We start from the raw sequence: 19,813 nt of genomic DNA on the forward strand, positions 1-19,813 counted from the left end.
CACAAGAAGCACAGCAGAGGCCCCATGAAGTGGAAAAACACAAACTTTGGATCCAGACCTGGATTTGGATTTGGTTCCAGCCTCCACCAGCTGAATGATCGTAGGCAAGTTGAGTAACCTCTCTGAGCCTTCAGTTTTTCTGTGTGTAAATTACTGGCATGCCTGCCCTGCAGGATTAAAGGGAATGTGGACAAAGGATCTGCCCTGGGGCCAGCCCTTGGCAATGGCAGCCTTAGAGACCAGAAGCACCCTGGTGGCCCCTCCGCACAACTGCTCACCCCTGTCATCCTAGGCCTGGCTTTCCTTTTATCAAGGTAGCATCTCACAAGGTAAGCTAGTTGTAGGAGTACTTCCTGGCTTGTCTTAGAGGATTAACAATGTGTTTGACTCAAAGGGGTAGAGCTTGACAGAGTTCTAGAAATCCTTGGGAAAAACCACTCACAGCAGTAAACTGTGAACCGAAGGGCCAACTCACTTGGCCTGTGCGGGGCCCCCATGACCTGGGAAGCTGTTGGCTCTCTGAGGATCAGCCTTGGACTCAGGTTCCTAGCCTGGTAGAAAGTGAATGCTTGAAGTGTTGTCAGTTGTCTTGTCTAACCTCTTCATTTTAAGGAGGAGAAAACTGAGGCCCAGAAAAGGGATGCAGTTTTCTCTTGGGACTTTTTAAACAGCTGAGTCAGTCAGAGTGGGGCTCACCCCATCCATCTTGGTTTCCATTTGGAAATTGCAGTGCTCTTGCCCAGATCTGCAGGGAAGCCAAAACTCATCTATTTTTAATGCCAAATAACTGCCTCTTCTCCTGTAAAACATGGCACTTCTAACCACTCTATATTTGGACAGCAAGGTTTATTTTTACTGGAGTGTGGTAGAAGTGGGGCCTGGTGCCATATCCGGATGTTATTCTACATTTCACGTGCGGGGTTGCAGTTGAGCCCTTAAAGCAGCTCCTCTGAGGTTCGTGGGGTATTAGGTGATTGTGACAGAAGTGACTTTCTTTCAAGTCATCTATGCCTGCTTCAGGTGAGGCTGCACTCGTGCCCAGCTAGAAACCTGATGGCTCACCTGTCCCAGCCAGGCCCTCCATTCTCTCTCTGATCCCTCCAGAAGTCCAGTGAGAAGTTAAAGGCTCAGCTGCCCAAGCTTGAACTCAGGCCCTGCTGTTTGTCAGTGGAGCCACACTGGGCAGGTCACATAGTCTCTCTGTGCCTCGGTTTCCTCATCTGTAAAATGAGATGATAATAATAAGTTTGTTGTGAGCATTAAATGTGTGACTCTGTGTAAGGGACTTAGAATAGTGCTTGTTACATGTTCATTTAAATATATATATTAGCTGTTAATATTATTGCTTTTATTATGATGATTTGTAGGCAGATGACCAATAAGCTCTGACCATTCTTATCTGGAAATAGCCCCTGCACCTGTCTTCTCTCTATCTCTGCTACACTGTTTCAGGGTCAGTTTTTTCCCTGGACAACTGCAAGCCCCTACCTGGTCTCTTTCCCTGCCTTGCCACACCCCCAGTGCCTTCTCTGCTGCCAGGGGACCTTTCTAAAAGACAGACTCCATTCCACCCCTCTCCACTGGAAAACTTATTCTACTCTATGCAGTCCACATTCATTTCTTAGCCTGCCCCTCCAGTCCTCCTTGTATGAGTATTCTGACCCATAGAAACTAGGATCAGAATAGAATGAGTTGCCATTTCCTTCTCCACTGTATGTGTATTCTTATATGTGCATTATACATGATAAATTACCCCTAAATGTAACTGATTAAAGGGTTTCCCAGGTGGGTCAAATGGTAAAGAGTCCAGCTGCCAATGCAGGAGACGTGGGTTCAATCCCTAGGTCGGGAAGATCCCCTGGAAGAGGAAAGGGCACCCTACTCCAGTGTTCTTGCCTGGGAAATCCCATGGACAGGGGAGCCTGGTGGGCTACAGTCTATGGGGTCACAGAGAGTCAGATACAACTGAGTGATTGAGCACGCACATAAACCTCTTAAAACCACTAGTCATCTCAGTTATTTATTATCACCTCACAGTTTCTATGGGTCAGAAGTGGCAGCCCAAGGAGGCAGTATGTTGAGAGGGTAGTATAAAGATGGAGATTCCTGGAGCACCCATTCAGTTTACACTATACGAGTTCAGTGAGACAGGGGGAACAGGGAGAGAGAGAAATACATTCACTAAGGTAGTGCAGCAGACGGGTCTCTGGCCCTGCACTCAGGGAACATGTGGTACCTGGAGTGAGTGTAACATAGGAACATAGTATGTGACAGGAGCATGCATGACCTCTTATCCCACCAGCATCTTATCCTCAAAGATGGTTTTTTTCTGGTCCAGTCTGGCCCTAAATGTCAGTGGTTTCCTCAGCTGCTCAACCGAGGCAAGAGGATTCTCTTCCAACCTGAAGGAAAGCTGGCTGTCTGGGGTTTCCTGAGCAGTGATCCTGTTGTACTTCATGGATGTCTGACAGGATTTTCAAGGGCAATTTTCACTTCCTGTGATTTTGGTCTTATAGGAAGCCTTAGAAGCAGTCCCTGTGGAAATTGAGACTCCACTGGACCCTGAAACCAGTCATTCTGCCCTTAATCCCCTGCTTTCCTAGAGAAGTTTTTGCCCTAAGTGGGAAGGGTCTGAATGGAATTAGAATTGGAACTGCCCTGAAGGGAGGGTAGAGAGTACGTGATGTAAGTGGTATTCAGTCTGGCTGTGGCTTTGCTACCATTCAAAGATACCCTGGCTCCATGCTACCCTGCAGGCAGATCTCTCACCAGCGTTTGAACTAATGCCGAGCCCTGCCTGTGAGACAACAAGGTTCACTGAACAAGTTGACAGCCCTGGCTGAGCCCTTTGCCAGGAGCCCTTCATCATGACGCCACTCTAAGTTCATGCATAGATTTCAAAGAAACGCGTGATCCCTGTCCTCAACATTAGGTCCCAAAGGAAACCAGTTACTCTGAAGCAGTGGGAAGTTCACTTGGCTGGGATTAGGGAGACGGGTTTTTAAGCTGACTCTGTCACTAACTAGCTGAATGACTTGGGGCAGGGAAGTGACTTCACCTCTCTGGTCCTTGGTGTCCTCATCTGGACATTAGGGTGGAACCAGACTGCCTATTTGTGACCTGCCCAGCATTTTCTTCTGCAGTTTCTTTGTTGGGTTTTAAGCTCTTTTAAAAGAGATTCTGCTGGAACTGTATTCCAATCCTTTCCTCAGGAGAATGCACAGACTCAAGGATTTTTGTATCAGATCCCAGGCAGGGTATTTGGTCTCTTGGTTTCCAGATTTAAGGACTCTAAGGACAAAAGCAAAAGGAGGAGTAATGCAAAACTCAGAAACCAAAGCAAGGTCTTTCTTCATTCTTCCCCTGCCTTTGCTTATCCCACAGGAAGTGATCCTCTCTCCCAGACACTTCTCCCTTGTGTCCACTGCGAGGGAGAGTGGCGTCATCTCTGGAGGGCCTGTGTTTACTGCATTCTTGATTTCAGAGACACCCACTTCTCCATCAGTACACAGGGGACTGAAGCTGTGACAGGGTTGTAGCTCTTCGATCTCATCCAGCTTGAAGCGGGGCAGTGAGATCTGGGCACCTTCCTATAAACTCAGGGAGGAAAGGGGCTTCTGGTGAAGGTGTCTTGGAGGATCGTGCTGAAGGAGCTGGCAGGAAGCACCTGGATGCTGACGATAAAGGAGAGCATGGCCCGTGGCCATGGGAGACCCAGGAACTGCCAAGGTGAAAGGCCTGGGAACTCTGGGCACCCTTGATAAAAGGCTCTTGCTTTACACCTGAGTGAGTTCAGGGTTCTGCCTGGTGATTCTGCCTTTGAAGTGGAGAGGGTTCAGTGCCTGGCAACAACCTCATTTCTAACACATCATTACATTTGCCCAGAGTGCCCTTGAACGCCAGGTACAAACTTTACAGGGACTGTACATGTCCATACACACACCCACACCCACACACACACACACAATCAAGTGGGCTGAATACTGGCTTAAACAGTGACAACTGTCTGATAGATCAGCCCAGGGTCTGGTAGATCAAACCTGCATTCAGTGAGCCTTTTGCTGGAGCACTAAGGCTGGATACTGCTCAATGTGCTGCAGCTGTTGCTGTAGACCTAACCTCAGTGATTCCCTTCTGAAATGTAGAGAAGAGCTGGTGATATTTCATCTACTGAGGAAACTGAAATTCACCTGTAAGAATGACTGTCATACCATCAGGACCGCCTCTCGCCACTGGCAGCCACCATTTACCCAGAACGAGAACCAGCGTTTCCTTGATTAGCATGTGAATGACCGTGTGTCTCTGCAGACAGACTTCTGGTGGCAGGAACTGGTCTGTCTCATTCGCCACTCTATCCCCACTATCCAGCAAAGAACCTGACACTCGCGCGCCGCTCAGAAACCTCTGTCGCAGGAAGGAGTGACGAATAAGAATGGGAGGAACGCAATGAGTACCAACGTGATATTTAGCGAGATGGGCCATTCTCCACCATATTTATTTCTGAAGTCCTCCTGAGTCCCGTGGGTACAGGCGTTAAGTGGCAAAATGAATCTTGTTTCCTTTTCCTCTCCTGCCGACGTCTAGAAGTCAAATTTTTGCAGACTTTCAGGAAACTTGACTTGCTCACTTTAGTAAGATTGGATGCAGTGATTTCTGGGCAGAGATGGGGTCAGGGAAAGGGCATGCTGGCACTGGGGCAGACGGGCTATAAGCAGTATAGGATGGTGGGTCAGGCTCAGTACTGGCTGTGAGCAGAACCCAAGCCCACCCAAGCCCATGGTGAATGATGCTGCCATGGGCTGCAAGTGCCTGAGGGTACAGCCAGGGTGGACTGAATCAGCAACCTGCCAGCCTTCCTCTGGCAGTGCCAACTCTCCTCCCCTGGAGGGGGGCATTGAGGGGGAGATGTGGTCCAGGCTGCCCTGTTGTCTTCTCTGGTTCATCCCAGCCATCCACAACAAGGATGGGGAGGAACTGGGGTAAGCACTGGCCCAGGAACAGCCTGCAGTGTTTAGATGTTAGGATTCCAAGGAAGTTCTGTTGCCTAATTTATCAAAAACTCTCCCCCTGGACATTGCTCTTGCTTTCAGTTGCTTTAGCTTGTCTCTTCCCCATACTGGCTATAGGAGTACTTGTGTCCCTTTGCAAGCCAAGGAAGCTCTATTTATTTATTTTTCAGGTCCTCTGCTCTACCATGAGCCACAAATAGAAGCTCTCCCCACGGAAGCCTTGGAGCCTGACACAAAGAGTTAATCTCCCTCCAGTGGTATCCTGTCAGACTCCTGAAACCCGTGTCAGCTCTCTCTTTCCCGTTCCCCCTGTGTTTAGCCTCAGGACTGCCTATTGCTCGCTCCTTGCACACAAAGGCTTCTCTGTTTCTGGCCAGGCTGGAGTCACATGCTTTCACTCTTAACCCCAGAGCTTTAAAACTAAACACCCACCCTCTTTGGCCCCGGATGACCCTGTTTACGTCTGCTGAGCCAATTCCAAACAGCAACGGTAGTGAAACTTCGGTCGGGAGAGACTTCTCGACTACTTGGTGTAAGAGAGCAAATCTTCACTTTGTACAATGTGAGGACTTCAAGAAGTTTTGGGAAACAGCTTAGAGGGGAAAAAAAAAAAGGCAAAACAAAACACAAGGAAGCCGGCAGCCTGCCCCAACTTCTCTATTTTCTGAAGTGTCTCTTACCAGAGACCTCAGGGGCTCAGGACAAAGCTTGCAAGAAACAGAAAATGGTGAGCCGAGTTTTAATGGTTGAGGGGAAGGACATTCTGAATTTTCTTATTGTGATCCTGCTTTTTCTTTAAAAAAAAAAAAAAATCTCTTAAGGAAAGGAATATTATCTTTATTTTTAAATTTATAATTTTTTTTTTAAACAAAAGATGTTCTCTTCACTCCATCCTACTGAAAATAGGAAAGAAAAATTCCCTTTCTTGGTCTAAGGGAGTGACTTGTGGAACTTCAGAGGCTGTTGGAGAGGAGGTCTGGATCTATCCATTTCAAAGTTCTGGGTCAGAAGGACCTGAGTTTCTGTTTTTTCCCTAAAGATTTCTTTTCTTTCTGTCTTTGTGTTAGCCCATGTTAGCTGTGAAGGAAGTCAAATTTCCTTTGATTGTTTTTTACCCTGATCAAAGTGGTAGAAGTTGAAGAGAAAAATACCAGAGCCTGAGATCGCTGGTAACATAGGAGGCCCCATATTAGATATCTGTAAACAGTATGGAAATCAGAAATGAGTGTCTTTTGGTCTCATGTCCATCTCCAAAGAAAGTAGTGGGGGCGGAGCCAAGAAAACCAGTTCTGTGTTCAAGGGGTCAGTGAAATTCCATAGACAGGGAATGGCAAATAAGTTTCATCTCAAGTGATAATACTGACAAACTGGCAGCAACCTGTCTAGGGAAGGATTCTGATGGTGTACCTAGACATAGCAGAAAAGAGTGCCTCGATTAATCAGTGCTGTCTGCTGGGCATGAGGAGGATATGATAGCATGTTTGCTGTCTCTGTCATAGTTCAATCTCAGAAACTTAGGAGTATTGTACGCACATAAAGATGAGTAGAAAACAGGCAGTCCCAGAGAGGAAATGGCAGACGAGATGGGAGAAGACATAGTAATTATGGCAGAGACGCTGGTGCTCACTAGCACTGTATTTAGTCCTGCATTGTATGCAGGCCATGTCACAATGTCTAAGCAGTGAAACAGAAGCAGGGATGCTGCGCGTCACCTCCAGGTTGGAGCAGAAAATATCTGTGAGCCATTTTTTAACTCTCTTCCCTTGTTCCAGTGACTGAGGAGGACTCTTATTCAGGTAGTGCCGCTACCACATGGTATAACCTTTGTTATCCTAGGTGCCTGAGGACTATGTGGAGCAAAGCCCCTGGCCACATGGAATGAACACATAACATAAGAAAGAAGATTTGTTGTGTCCACTGTGTTCAGAGTTACTTTATTGCTGCAGCACACCCTAGCGTATCCTGTGTAACAGAGTTAACAAGGGGGAACAATTTTGTATTTATTTTTTTCATTCTCTGCCCATATTTGAAGTTACTATTTCAAAAATATGAAATGATAGAACTTTGGATATCAACTCTGGTGTATATGAGTGTCACCAATCTGGAAGATACAGTAGGGATTACAATTCTACAAAATAGTGAAAATGCATTTGAAAGTAATTTCAAAGTATTGGGTTGGCCAAGAAGTTCATTGGGGTTTTTCCCGTAAGATGTGACAGAGAAACCCAAATGATCTTTTTTTGGCCAATCCAATATAAGCAATATACAAATAAAGTATATTTTAGACATAACTTCCAGGACTAGTGCTTACTCTACCCGTACTACCATCACTGCCTGGGGCCAGACAGGATGGTGAGAAGGATCACTTGTAGGAAGGAGAAGAAAAGATTTCAGATTCCTGAAAACACTAGTGTTGGGGTACTTGAGCTGGGAAATTTCTAGATATAAAAGGTAAAAGATATAAAAGGTAATTTAATTATATGCCAAAGGATTTCTTAGGAAAAAATGCTGATTACTGCCCATCACAATTAACAAAGTATTCCCATGCCAAGATCTGTTCACCAACCTCTTCCAAAATGTTTGCACAGATGGTTCAGTTTATGTACTTGTTATTAATAACCACCAGCCTTGTTGATCAGTTTTCTTATTTTATTCTCAGCTGCTATTCTTCCTTCTTCCCATCAGAGCTGTTAGGATTTGTACTACAGTGCAATTGCCCAATCTAATTTTTTCTCCTCAGGTGCCCACTTCTCATTCCCATATCTCCAAGTCCAATGCAGTGATCACTGAGATCATAACCATTTAAGGTTCTGCTCATTCTTCTTCGGCTCTCTAAATCTTTGCATCTCTGATGATTTGTGTAATATCTAGGTCAGAGATATTAGGAATGCTAACTGCTATATTATATAGCAACCCCCTGGCCAAATCTCCAGGGCTTAACACACAAAAGTTTATTTCTCATACACAGCTGTCTAATGTGGGTACTCGATGGGTGATTCAGGGATCCAGACTCCTTCTAGCTTGTCACTCATCGAGCTTTAGCATGTACCTTTAAAATCCCCTACTGATGGGTAAAGAGAGGGCGAAGAAGGCATGTCTGCTTCTTCACCACATCAGCTTGGCAATGATACACACCAGCTCCGTTCATTTTCCATTAGTGAGCTCTAGTCACATGGTACTGTACTTATGCCAGGAAAACTGAGGGATAGAGCTTCTGGCTGGGTGGGCACTTCCCAGCATCACCTGCATGCTATGGAAAGTGAAAGTGAAAGGGTTAGTTGCTCCATTGTGTCCCACTCTTTGTGACCCTATGGACGGCTCTGCTGTCCATGGAATTCTCCAGGCAAGAATACTGGAGTGGGTAGCCATTCCCTTCTCCAGAGGATCTTCCCGACCCAGGTCTATGGCGATGCAGGCAGATTCTTTGTGGTCTCAGCCTGCATGATATGGAAGGGGACATAATTTGTGCACAGCTAACCATTTCTGGCCACAAAGGGTATTCCAAGTCAATCGGCATTAATTCAGGGAGGAAAGTCCCCAGCACTGCTGGGTCACACGACTGACTAAAGTGGCTAAAATTCTCTCCCACCCTCTCCCCAGTACTCTATTCCCCTCCTCTCCTCATTAGGCTCAAAGTGAATCACTTTGATTCCATGGTGTGATTTTCCTGTCCTCTGGACCTCCTTCCCCTTCCTCTTTTACCCGGCAGCTTGACAGTCTCGCTTAGAGGGAAGTTCCCACCTTACTCTTCTTCCCTTTCAGGCAAGTAACTTGCTGAATGCCCTGGTTTGCTCCTCTGTCCTTCTCCTATCCTTGGTGCTGCCCTTCTTTCCCCGGAGCTCCAGCAGATATTCCTTTACTGTTTGAGTCTTCTCCACGAGGCTTCTTCTCCCTTGGAACCTCTCTGGAAACCAGTTCCCTCAACTCTTAGGATTTTGATTTTCAGAGAGTGTTCCTGCTGATGTGGGCCTACCTGTTCACCTCATCTCCTGGCCTGCTTGCAGTCCTACTCATTTAGTCCTGTTCCTGTCTCCAGAGACAGCACACAGTTTGTGTCTGGCTGGCTTCAGTGCTGATCTGGAAGGATAGACTTGAAGCCCTGGGCTCGTCCCTGGGCCTGGCAGGCTCTCCTTTGATGAGTGGTTATGGCTGGCATGGGAACAGCAGGTAAGGCACTTCTACCCCCGGGTCCTGCTGACCATCTTAATAGCTAGAGGAGGAGGGAGGGAGAGAGGGAAGGAGGCACAGTGTTAACTGCACTTGTGCAGGTCCTGAGCACTGTGCTACGTCTTCTGAGTTAGATTGGCCAAGTTCAGTGCTGAGCAGCACATATGCCGTGAAAGAACCGGGGAACTCCCAGTCTGGGCTGGGAGTGCCTGCCATGCATTCTGAGCCCAGAAGCCCCTTCCAAGACCCCTGGGATCCAAGGTTCTTCCCAGTGAATAACTTCTTTGCAAAGCTTCTCCCGCAGGAAGGAGGCAGGTGGGGCAAACTCCTGTTTGTCACTGGTCCCTACAAAGTGTGAACAGGAGAAGCAAGTTATAAACAATCCATTACCTCCTTTCAGAACTGGTGATGCAGGAGCTCTAGTGAGAGGAGCTAATGCTTTCTGAGCCCCAGGAGCTCTCTCTTTCCCTCCTTTCTCTCCATGCCTCCAAGTGTCTAACTCTATAGGAGAGTATTGGCAAACAGACCCCCAAGCCAGGGTATTGACTGAACTCTCAGCTGCTTTGTGCTTCAGACCCCCCGCCAACAAACCTGCTTTCAGTATAACCCTTAGGAATGAACCTTTTGCGGGGGAGGGAAGGAGTGGGAAAGACATCAATTTCCTTGAGAGGTGGGGCAGGGGAGCTGCAGAGAGAAAGCTGCTCTGTCTGCAAAGGAAGTCAGAAAGGAAGACAGAGTCTCTTTGAACTTCTCCCCTCCAAGCTGACAGGAAAACTGCAAAAACACCATCAGACTGGATCAGGATGCAAAGGCAGCAACCAGGAAGACGTGGCTCCTTTGAAGGTTGCCCGCTCTGCGCGAGGCATGCTTCTGGAGGGGAATCCCAGCTGGTGCGGTAAGCAAGCCTGGCTGCTCAGACTGACCCCAGGCTGGAAACAGGCTCGTGGGGCTGTCGGGTTCCTGGCATCACCAGAGCCAGAGGAAAGGGGGGGTGTAAGATGTAGATGCCGAAGAGCTGGCCAGGGACAGCGGAGGATCTGGCAAGGAATGCTGGGGCCGGCACAGAAGAAGGAGAGTTAAGCAAGGGCAAGGTCATCCAGGCCCCGGGGGAGATACTGTGCTGATGAGGCCCAGCCATGAGGGATTGGGACGGTCAGCACTGGCCTCAGGCTGGGGGACTAGCAGGATGTGAGCAGAACTTACTATGTCATTTGTGGGAGCCAGTGCAAAATGAAAATGCAGGCCCATTGTTAAAATGGGATGAAAAAGTTTAAGATGGCGACAGCAGACTGTTAAACCAAGGGCAGGCCCTTCTAAGCACGCATGGGGCCCTGTGTGGCTGCTCAGGTCACAGATCTGTGAAACTGGCCCTGGATGTGGAGGTTATCCAGTGTGAAAAGCCTGCAAGCTCCTGGGCCAAAAGGATGAGTCCAGACTGTAGAAGTGAAGGGCAGAGTGGGGGAAAAAAAAATCAGACTCCCTGAGGAGTCTTTTGGTTTTTAAAAAATACTGGGGAAAAATAAAGACTCTCCATTAACAACAGGTTTTTAACTTTTTAACAGGCCTTCTCATCTCTAAAACCATATAACAAAGGTGACAATTTTATGAGCCAAGTTATACACAGCACATTTTATGTTCCTAAATGACCTAAGTGATTTTTGTAGGTCCTCATAGGACACTAAAAAAGTCAGTGCAGCGGTTGAGGGGGGGATGAATTGTATGTATTTCTATTTCTCCATCAAATATCCAAACTTGTTTTAAAGGAAAGTCATCTCTCCCACTGCTCCTCCCTTTGTCCAAAATGCATGGACACTTATCCTGAGTGCAGACCAGTGTGTCTCCTACTTGTCACTGCATCTGTTTTTCACAGTGCAGAGGCTGGAAGTCCCCGGTGTTCTGAAAGTCACTAAGTGAATAGCATATCCCCCTCCCAATCCTCCACCCCCCATTCCCACCCCATCCCAACCCACCCACCCTCAGCTAGTCAGTCATTCCACTATCAGATCCCTCTGAGAACAGGTCACAGAAAAGTAGAGGATCCGGTCCCAGAGCTTGAAGAGCGAAGCGGGGGAAACTGAGGGTTAGAAAGAGAACTTAAGTTGGCATGAGAGCTTGCTGTTCTTCCTCTGCTCTCGGAGGGCTGTTTCAAATGCCTCTCTCACTCCCTGTTCCAACCTCCCTCTCTGGGTCACAGTGGGGTTAGGGTGCCTATCACTGCCTTCTGGGCTGGGATGCACTCGTGCACCTGCATCTCTGAGGATGTGGGACCATCATGCTGTTGCAGGACCTGACCTCCCTGCTTTCCACCCCAGGCCTCGGGGAGCAGGGACTGTCACTCTGGGCACATGGCCAGGTGTTTTCTCTCCCCCAGGTTTATTTTTCTGAACATCTCAGGGGAGAGATGGACTGACCACTCCCTAAAATTTAGAGACTCTGCCTGGCAGGATGATCTCCCTGATGTCAGACCCAATCAGCAAGACTGAGACCATAGATCTCCTATGAACAGACTGGAGTCCGCTTGAGATGGAGACATGTGTGGTGGTGAAGGGTTATACTATACTTCACTGCCCAGGGGAGAGCCTCCAGGGGAGTCTGGGAGCTAGAAATAAACTTAAGAAAGCAAAGAATTTCCCTTCCACCCAGCCAAGCCCCCACTCATAAACTGCAATTCGAACAGCTTCCCAGCAGCCAGGCTTGAGAGCGAGCCCTCAGGTCGGCTTCCCTGCCACCCCTCCCACTCCCTGTTCAGGGTTGGGGAGCTGAGGTGGAGCTGAGCCAAGTGGCCCTGCAAGGTTTTCGAGGGACAGGAAAAGCAAGCCTCAATCCGGAGAGCAGAAGGGGGGGCTGCTTCACCTGCTCTTCCTGCTGACAGACACCAGCCAAGCTTAGAAACCTCCTGTGGTCCTCCAGCTCTCACCGTCCCATCCCCGACTCCCCACCCCACCCCCACCTCCACCCCCATCAGCCGGGCCACAGAGCAGCCTCGGAGGCAGCCAGGGACAGGAAGAGGCTCTATCAGGGCAGTCCCCTGGGGAGGACCAAAGGTCAGAGCCGGGGGTCTGGAGCCTCAACAGGCGGCCCTTCCCCACTGACAGTGACGCCTGCAGCTGGCTGGGGCCCGGCCAGCGGGTGGCAGCAGCCCCCGGGGCAGGCCTCATGCCCTCGTGGCCAGGGTGACTGAATCTGCCAGCTGTGGGGCCCGCCCGTGCCAAGTCTGCCCTGGCTCCGTCTAGTCGTAATCGATGCTGGCGCCAGGCCAGGCCCCCTGCCAGCTCCGGTCACACTCGGCTAACGCCAGAGGCCCAGCCCATTAACTCCTCGCCAAAGCCCATTGTCTGGGTCCCTGCCCGGTGGTTTATTTACTCCGGGGCTGGACGGCGGGGGCGGGGAGGAGGTGGCCCGGGCTGGCGGGCCGGGCGGGGCTGAGGGGGAGAGTGGAACTCGGTGGCTGCTCGCGGGGAGGGGCGGAGGGCTGGCTGAGCCCTGTTGGCCCGGCGTCCAGAGCCCCAGGGCAGGGCACGCGGGGGAGGGTTTGGTTTATTTTTTAGTCTTTTTTTTTTTTTTTGGCCACATCAAAGATTCCCTGTAAAAGCGGAGCAGTAAGATGCAGTTCCAGAGGTTGGTCCGTACGGCAGGGTGGGAGCCTGCGCTGTAGACGCCGAATTCTTAACTCCCAGACAGTGGCCTCCAAATCCTCGAAAAGAATTTTTAACATTAGGTACCCTCTTGTATTTTTTAAGTTCACATTTAAAATTTTTCATCTCAAGTTTGAATAATTCCAAAGGATATCCTTTCTCGCATCCTATGAACATTGATTTTTTTTCACTTAACATGTGCCTTTATTTGATTATATATTATAGTCATGAAAAGTCAAAGAGAAATGAATGTTGACACCTCAAAATAAAAAATTTAAAATCTCTTTTAAATGTTCAATGGAATCTAAATATCATAGCAATTTGATATCCTCCACTATCCATTAAGAAATAGAGAAATAGACAAATTTTTCAACAGTTGGAAATTTACATTGTTTTTTGTCTCCATGAGCTTTTATTTCCATTCTACTGTTATACATTTATCCTAATATATTTTTTATGATTGAAAATCTTTTTTTGAGTAATAATATCAATAAAAGGTTTTAAGTTACAACTTTCTTAGCTAACAATTTTTGTTATGGTTTTAGTTGTCACAGTGATTAATACTAATTGATTGATCATAGCCATGTAAATAATTATACAATTTGATAAACTATTAAACATAAAAAGTAAATCTTTTTTGGAAATATATCTCTTAACGAAGTGGCAGGGGCAAGTTTTCTTCCCAATTAGTGCATCTATATGTAAATAACTATGATTTACTGCTAAACTGAAAGTTCAGCATCTATTTCATTCCATGTTTTATTTTTATGGATTTAAACATTGTTCACATAAGTAAGTAAATAAACGGAAACCAGTGAGTTTTGTTACAGGAATAACATTCAAGTCTTTGAACTTCTTCCAAGTTATATGGTTAATATCTGACTCTTCTGCTAGGAGTGAGCTCCAGACATGATTTAAACACACAGATACTTGTAGCCAAAGCTCTAGTTCATGTTACCAAGTCCAAGCGCCTACTGCTCACCTCACTATAGGCCACTCATTGAGAGATAAGGTGTTGGGGCAAGGAATAGCAGACTGAGAAGAAGGCAGACTTAGGTCCTGAAAAAGCATCTTCCCTAAAGTTAGAATTTAGGCTTCTTTTATACTAAAAGGGGAGGGAATAAAGTCCAGGTTCCCATATTTGGTAGGGGATGTGTTAATTTCTTCCTTCCTGCAGCCATTCACAGGTGGGTCTGGTTAAGATGTTTCCTGTGAGTTAAACAATGGTATTTTAGCTTAACACTCATTACGTGGGAGACAGGGTTCCCAGAAATGGGCCAGTCTGTACAATTTAAACTGATGGGTAACATACCCTTAGTAACTGACTCCTAATAGAATACAAAGATTCTTTCCTGTTATATTCACAGCCCTCAGACTGCCCTTAGCAGAGCTCATCTCCCTCTAGCCCAGCCTTCCTCAGGCTTCCACCTGAAACCTGCTATTTATCAGCATTATTTATCAAGGGTCCCCTGAACTGAGGCAATAAAGTGGCTGGAGGCTGAGAGAGACCTGGTTCATCAATTAGAAGCATCAGTCTATCTCAGGGTCCTAGAGAAGCGGTTTCCAGACAATCGGCAGACTGAGAGGCAGCATTCCCAGATATACAAGTTATGTACATATACGGCTGTCAGTCCCTACATTATGTGGATTACATTTTATTTTAGAAATTAAAAACATGAAATTTGTTTTAGTCCCCATGCTTCTTTGTAACCCAGTACTCTAGAGCTTTCACTCTGGGGTATCCTCAAAGCCCCAGGGAGCATGTGGGGCTGGGCTAGGAGGTGGCACTGGAATTTCTGCTCTGGCTTCTCAAAAGCATGATGTTTTTCAGTCCTTCAGTGTTTCCTAAAAGTACATGCCAGGTGCTGGTGTCTGAGAACACAAAGTGATACACCCTTTTGTTGTACAACAGTGTGAATATAGTAACAGTACTGCATTGTACACTTAAAAATGATGAAGATGGAACATTTTATGTTATATGGGTTTTTCTGTACACAAAAAAGGTGGTATCTGCTCTTAAAGAGATTATAGAGTAGTGAGGGGAAACAGAATTTGCTCATTAGTTTATGTGACAACCCTTCATTAAGGAATGCCAGTCACATTCCATGCCCTGAGTAGGTGCTGGGGAGAAGCCTGTAAGTAAAATGGGGCACCTTTGTGTCTTATGGAGCTGACGGTCCATGACCAGGCAGCAACATATACCTGCATTGCTCAATACAGTAACTACTAGTCACATATGGCTGTTTAAATTAATTAAAATTAAATACATGTAAAATGCAGACTTCAGTATTACTAGCTACATTTCAAGTGCTTGATAGCCACAGGTGACTGGTACTACCATATTGTAAGCACACAGAGAGAACATTCCCATCATTGCAGACGACTCTAAAGCATGAAGTATGGTCACTGCAATGAATGAGATGAGCCAGATTATCTAGTAGGATCCTTATCAGCTGAACCAGTGCCTCAGGGGCAATTTGTAAGATTTTCTATGCTCTATGCTGGTTTATGGTTCTGGGCCCAAGAGAAGTCCACATCTCAAGAACAAGAAATGTAAATTACCATGTGGTAACCAGGTTCCCACTTGGGAGCTCTGAGTTATGGCCTTATCTCCTTTCACACTATACTCATCCGTCAGTATATCACGTGATCTTGCTTGTGCTGTTTTGTCAGGCTTGGTCCTCTGCACTCTTCAAGGCCCAGGTGAAACACCACCTCCTTTCTCCCCACAGCCTTTCTTGAGCCCTGTATGAAGCTGATTAATATTTATTGAGCACATATTGTGTGTGTTATAGGTGGGCATGTATGGTGGAATGTGGTCCTGTGGCCACAAGATGAAACAGGAGCCCTCAGATTTTCAGTGTGAGTGGTAATGAAGAAGGAATTCATAGGGCCTGGACTCCCTTAGGCCTGTTCATGCTGATCATGCTCAGCCACCTTTCCAATGGACTGTGAACTCTGTGTTTAGTGCCTATGAAAACAACAACAGAAGGATAAGACCCCCTCCAGACACGGGAACCTTGAAGATCGTATCTAGGTTACTCATCGTCTAAGAGAAAACATACACTAATCATCCCTACCTCCAGACAGGCCATACATTTTTCTGTATCAATTGGAGTGTAACCTCAGGTCTATTCATTATTGGCTAACTGACTGTTTGAGCACATGAGCACATAGCACGTGAATGATGGGGTTATTGGGATTGTATTTTCCTTGGTTTATGTAAGTCTCAAGGAATTTGGAGTGGTGGGTTCAGACACATACACATGGGGTATAAAAGATTTTCACAAATGCTGGTCAGGGTCCTTGGCTAAGAGGAGACTCTGCCTTGGGCCCGCCGGTGTAATAAACTGCACTCCACTATCTGCGTTGTCCTTCTGAGTGAGTTTGTTTCCTGGAACGCGTGGCTACTACAAATTTAAGGTCTCTGAAGCACATGGCTGGCAATGGAGGCTCCGTCATCATCAGCACATGTTCCTCAGCCACAGATGCTGTAGATCTCCCTGTATGGTTAGGCCACTCAAGATGGCTGTTCTCTTGCTTTCTGTATATCCCCTGCCTGACCAGTGCCTGTTTTCCTCATGTGGCTATCCAATCTTCTTAATTATAGAGCTTAATTTGTCCCTGGTAACTGATGAGTTCATCTGATGTCAATTCCCTCTAGAAATGGTAGCTTCCTTCTCTCCTGCAAAGAAGTCCACTTCTATGTCCTGCCCGCTATCTGCCACATATGAAGGGGTGTTGCTCCAGGAAGCTTTGTGTAGGACCCCTCTATCCAATAATCCATTAATGCTTCTGTCACTGTCTCCAGACTCTTTCTTTGGTCTCAAAGCTGTGTAACTAGCCACTACAAGGCTTGCAGGCCTGTAGCGTACGGCCCAATAATCCCTCGTCCCGCTCCTAACCTGTGGATTCTGAAGAGCAGCAGCAGCCTGACACATCCTGTCTCCACCTCCTGCCTCAGGTTACGTATAAAATACACCAGAAAAGGACTCGGTGAAGGAGTCTGCCCTTTCATGCCTCAATTATCCAACCTGAGAGATGGGGAGGTGAATCTTTACCAGCTGACCATGACTCCAAAGCCTCCAGAGATTCTCAAAGAAGTCCTCAGAGAAGACTGAGATAGGGGCCCGTCTGACTCTTCCTATGCATCAGAAAAGCTACCTCCTCCTGGTGAGTTTCAAGAGGAATAAACACTGGACTTCCCTGGTGGTCCAGTAGCTAAGAATCGGCCTTTCAATGCAGGGGATGTGGGTTCAATCCCTGGTCGGGGAACTGTGATCCCACATGCCATGGAGCAACTAAGCCCACAGGCTACAACCACTGAGCCTGCACACTTGAGAGCCTGTGCTCCACAACAAGAGAAACCCTCGCAGCAACAAAGGAGACCCAGTGCAGCCAAAAAAAAAAAAAAAATTTGATCGGTATTGCTGCCTGAGTTCTGAAGTGACGGAGATTTTGTTGTTATTGTTTAGTCACTAAGTTGTGTCCAACTCTTTGCAACCCCATGGACTGTAGCCCACCAGGCTCCTTTGTTCATGGGACTTTCCAGGCAAGAATAGTGGAATGGGTTGCCATTTCCTTCTCTGAATGATGGAGATGTATCCTAGCAAAACGCTTCCTGCCAGCATCTGGCTAGCTACCTCCTCCACCCTGAAGAACCTGCCTGAGTGAGAGTACAGTTTCTTTGTTTGCACAGATGACTCCTTGGGCAGGGCAGCCTGAAGACCCCTGCCCCACATGTTAATGCTGGGGATGCTGTGTGGACCAGTGAGAAGAGGATGAGCTATGGAGTCAGGCCTGGGTTCAAGTCCTGGTTCTGCCATCAGCAAGCCCAGTAGCCCTGGGCAAATAACTCAACCCCTCCAAGTCCATTTCCAGATTTATAAAATGGACAATGATACCTGCTTCCCAGGGAACTGTGTGTTTCTCACTCTGCCACTTATTGGCTGTTGGAGTTCAGATGAGTAACATAGATATTCTGAGTCCCTGTCACTCCATCCCTAAAGGGGGGAATCAGACAGGAGTACTTAATGCCTGCTGCACGGAGAGTGCTTCGTGCATGTTGGCCTTTATTGTTTGACCTTTCCTACAAGTGAAGTAAGCAAGGTGGATATAACTCTCTCTGCCCGGTGGGTCAGGGAGGATCACACTTGCTTTTGGGGAAGCCTGGATGAGAATATGGCTCCCTCACATCCTAGCTTCAAATCAAGCCCCCTGGCTGAAGCCTTGTTCTGGCTGATTCCCTGGGCTGGGCCCCAGGTGCCCAGAGTTACTGAAGAGTGACCAGCCCATCCCCGAGCCAGGGCTACTGGCTCCGCTCCTTTCCGGAGAGTCTGGGGAGCCTCTCCGTGTCATTCTGTGGCTTTGCCACTTGTCCCTGCTCGTCTTCCCCACGGCCTGTGGGAAGTTCTGGCTCCTCACTCATGCCTGAAGTTCCCTCCAGTGCCCAAGGGAAGGCATGCCTACCTTCTTGGTTGCTCAGGATCAGAGTGGCATGGGATAGTGCATGCAAGGGGCATTTTAGAGCCAGGGAGGAGAAAGAGAGCTCTCCTGACAGTGGGAATGTGGTTAATATAAAGCAAGGGCCCCAAGGAAAATAAAGCCTGGGCCAAATGGTGGGGAGTCTGAGAAGGCAGGCGGTCAGGGAAAGGAGAAAGAGAGAGAGACCAAAACTTACAGAGCTGGGACTCACCTTGTCTCTTCTCCATTTTATAGGTGAGGAAAATGCTGTCTGTTTTGTCCAGTTACACAACTGTTTGTGAGAAAGGTTGGGATGATATTGATATTCTAGCCTCTTGAGTGCCCACTCAGTTTCCCTTCCGTACCAAAGCTACCCTCATTTTCCATTCTGAGCAGTTGGTATCTGGGAAGACTTCCCCTCCCCTAACCCCAACATTGCTACCTCAGGGTCACATACCACCCAAGGGACCAGGCTGGGCTGAGACCTCCTACACACCTCCCTCTGAAAGACCAGCAGGACAATCCCATTCACGCTTTGCTCCCTTGTCTGTCACCTCCTGAAGTCTGAGAATCTTGGTCATCCTCTTCCCCTAGACTTTTACTTTCATAAAGCTCTGTAATCATCCTAATAGGATCAATCCCCCAAATCCTTTCACTTTACTCTCTATGTGGTTTATTATCAGCAAAATCTCCCCATATACTCAACCTTATTTTTGAGCATTTCTTCACCTTCCTGCTCTTAATGGAAACCTCCCTAATCCCCAAAACACAACTCCCTTGTAGCCACCTCTTGTGGTTGCTCTTTCTTCTACATCCCTCTTACCAATGAGTCTGGAGGTGAGGAGTTGTCCTCCTTGCTCCTGTTGGGGATTTCTAGGATTCTTCTCCTTCCTCCTCACCCTAAAACTTCATTTCCTTTGAAGGCATCAGAAATGCTGTTTCCTCCAGGTGAATTTCAGGAGGGCAAGATAGTGCCATCAGACCAAATCAGCCACCTCCCCTTTGAGGAAGTTTACCATACTCTAGGCCATTCCACTCAATCCTGGAATATTTTAGTGCCTGGCTCATGATCTTCCCCTCCACCACCACTCCTTCATTATTTTTTGAGAACTTAACAATCATCCTTTCATTCAACAAATATTTTTGAGCTTTTACTATGTGCCCAGGAAGCATTCTTAGAATTGAGGATATAGAAGTAAACTAAAGAGAAAGTGTCCCAGCCTTCAAGGTTTTTACATTCCCATGGGAGTAAGGACAATTAACAAGTAAGTACTACATAAAAGAATGTCCCTGGTGGCTCAGTGGCAAAGAAACTACCTGCAATGCAGGAGCCGCAGGAGACGCCAAGTTCACTCCCTGGGTTGGGAAGATCTCTTGGAGGAGAAAACGGCAACCCACTCCAATATTCTTGTCAGGAAAGTCCCATTGACAGAGGAGCCTGGTGGGCTGCAGTCCATGGGGCTGCAAAGAGCTGGACGTGACTGAGCAACTGAGCACGCAAAATAATGTTAGGCAGAGGTACGATGAAAGGGAAAACGG

The sequence above is a fragment of the Oryx dammah genome, unplaced genomic scaffold (genome assembly GCF_014754425.2).
Source record: "Oryx dammah isolate SB20612 unplaced genomic scaffold, SCBI_Odam_1.1 HiC_scaffold_26, whole genome shotgun sequence".
Taxonomy (NCBI): domain Eukaryota; kingdom Metazoa; phylum Chordata; class Mammalia; order Artiodactyla; family Bovidae; genus Oryx; species Oryx dammah.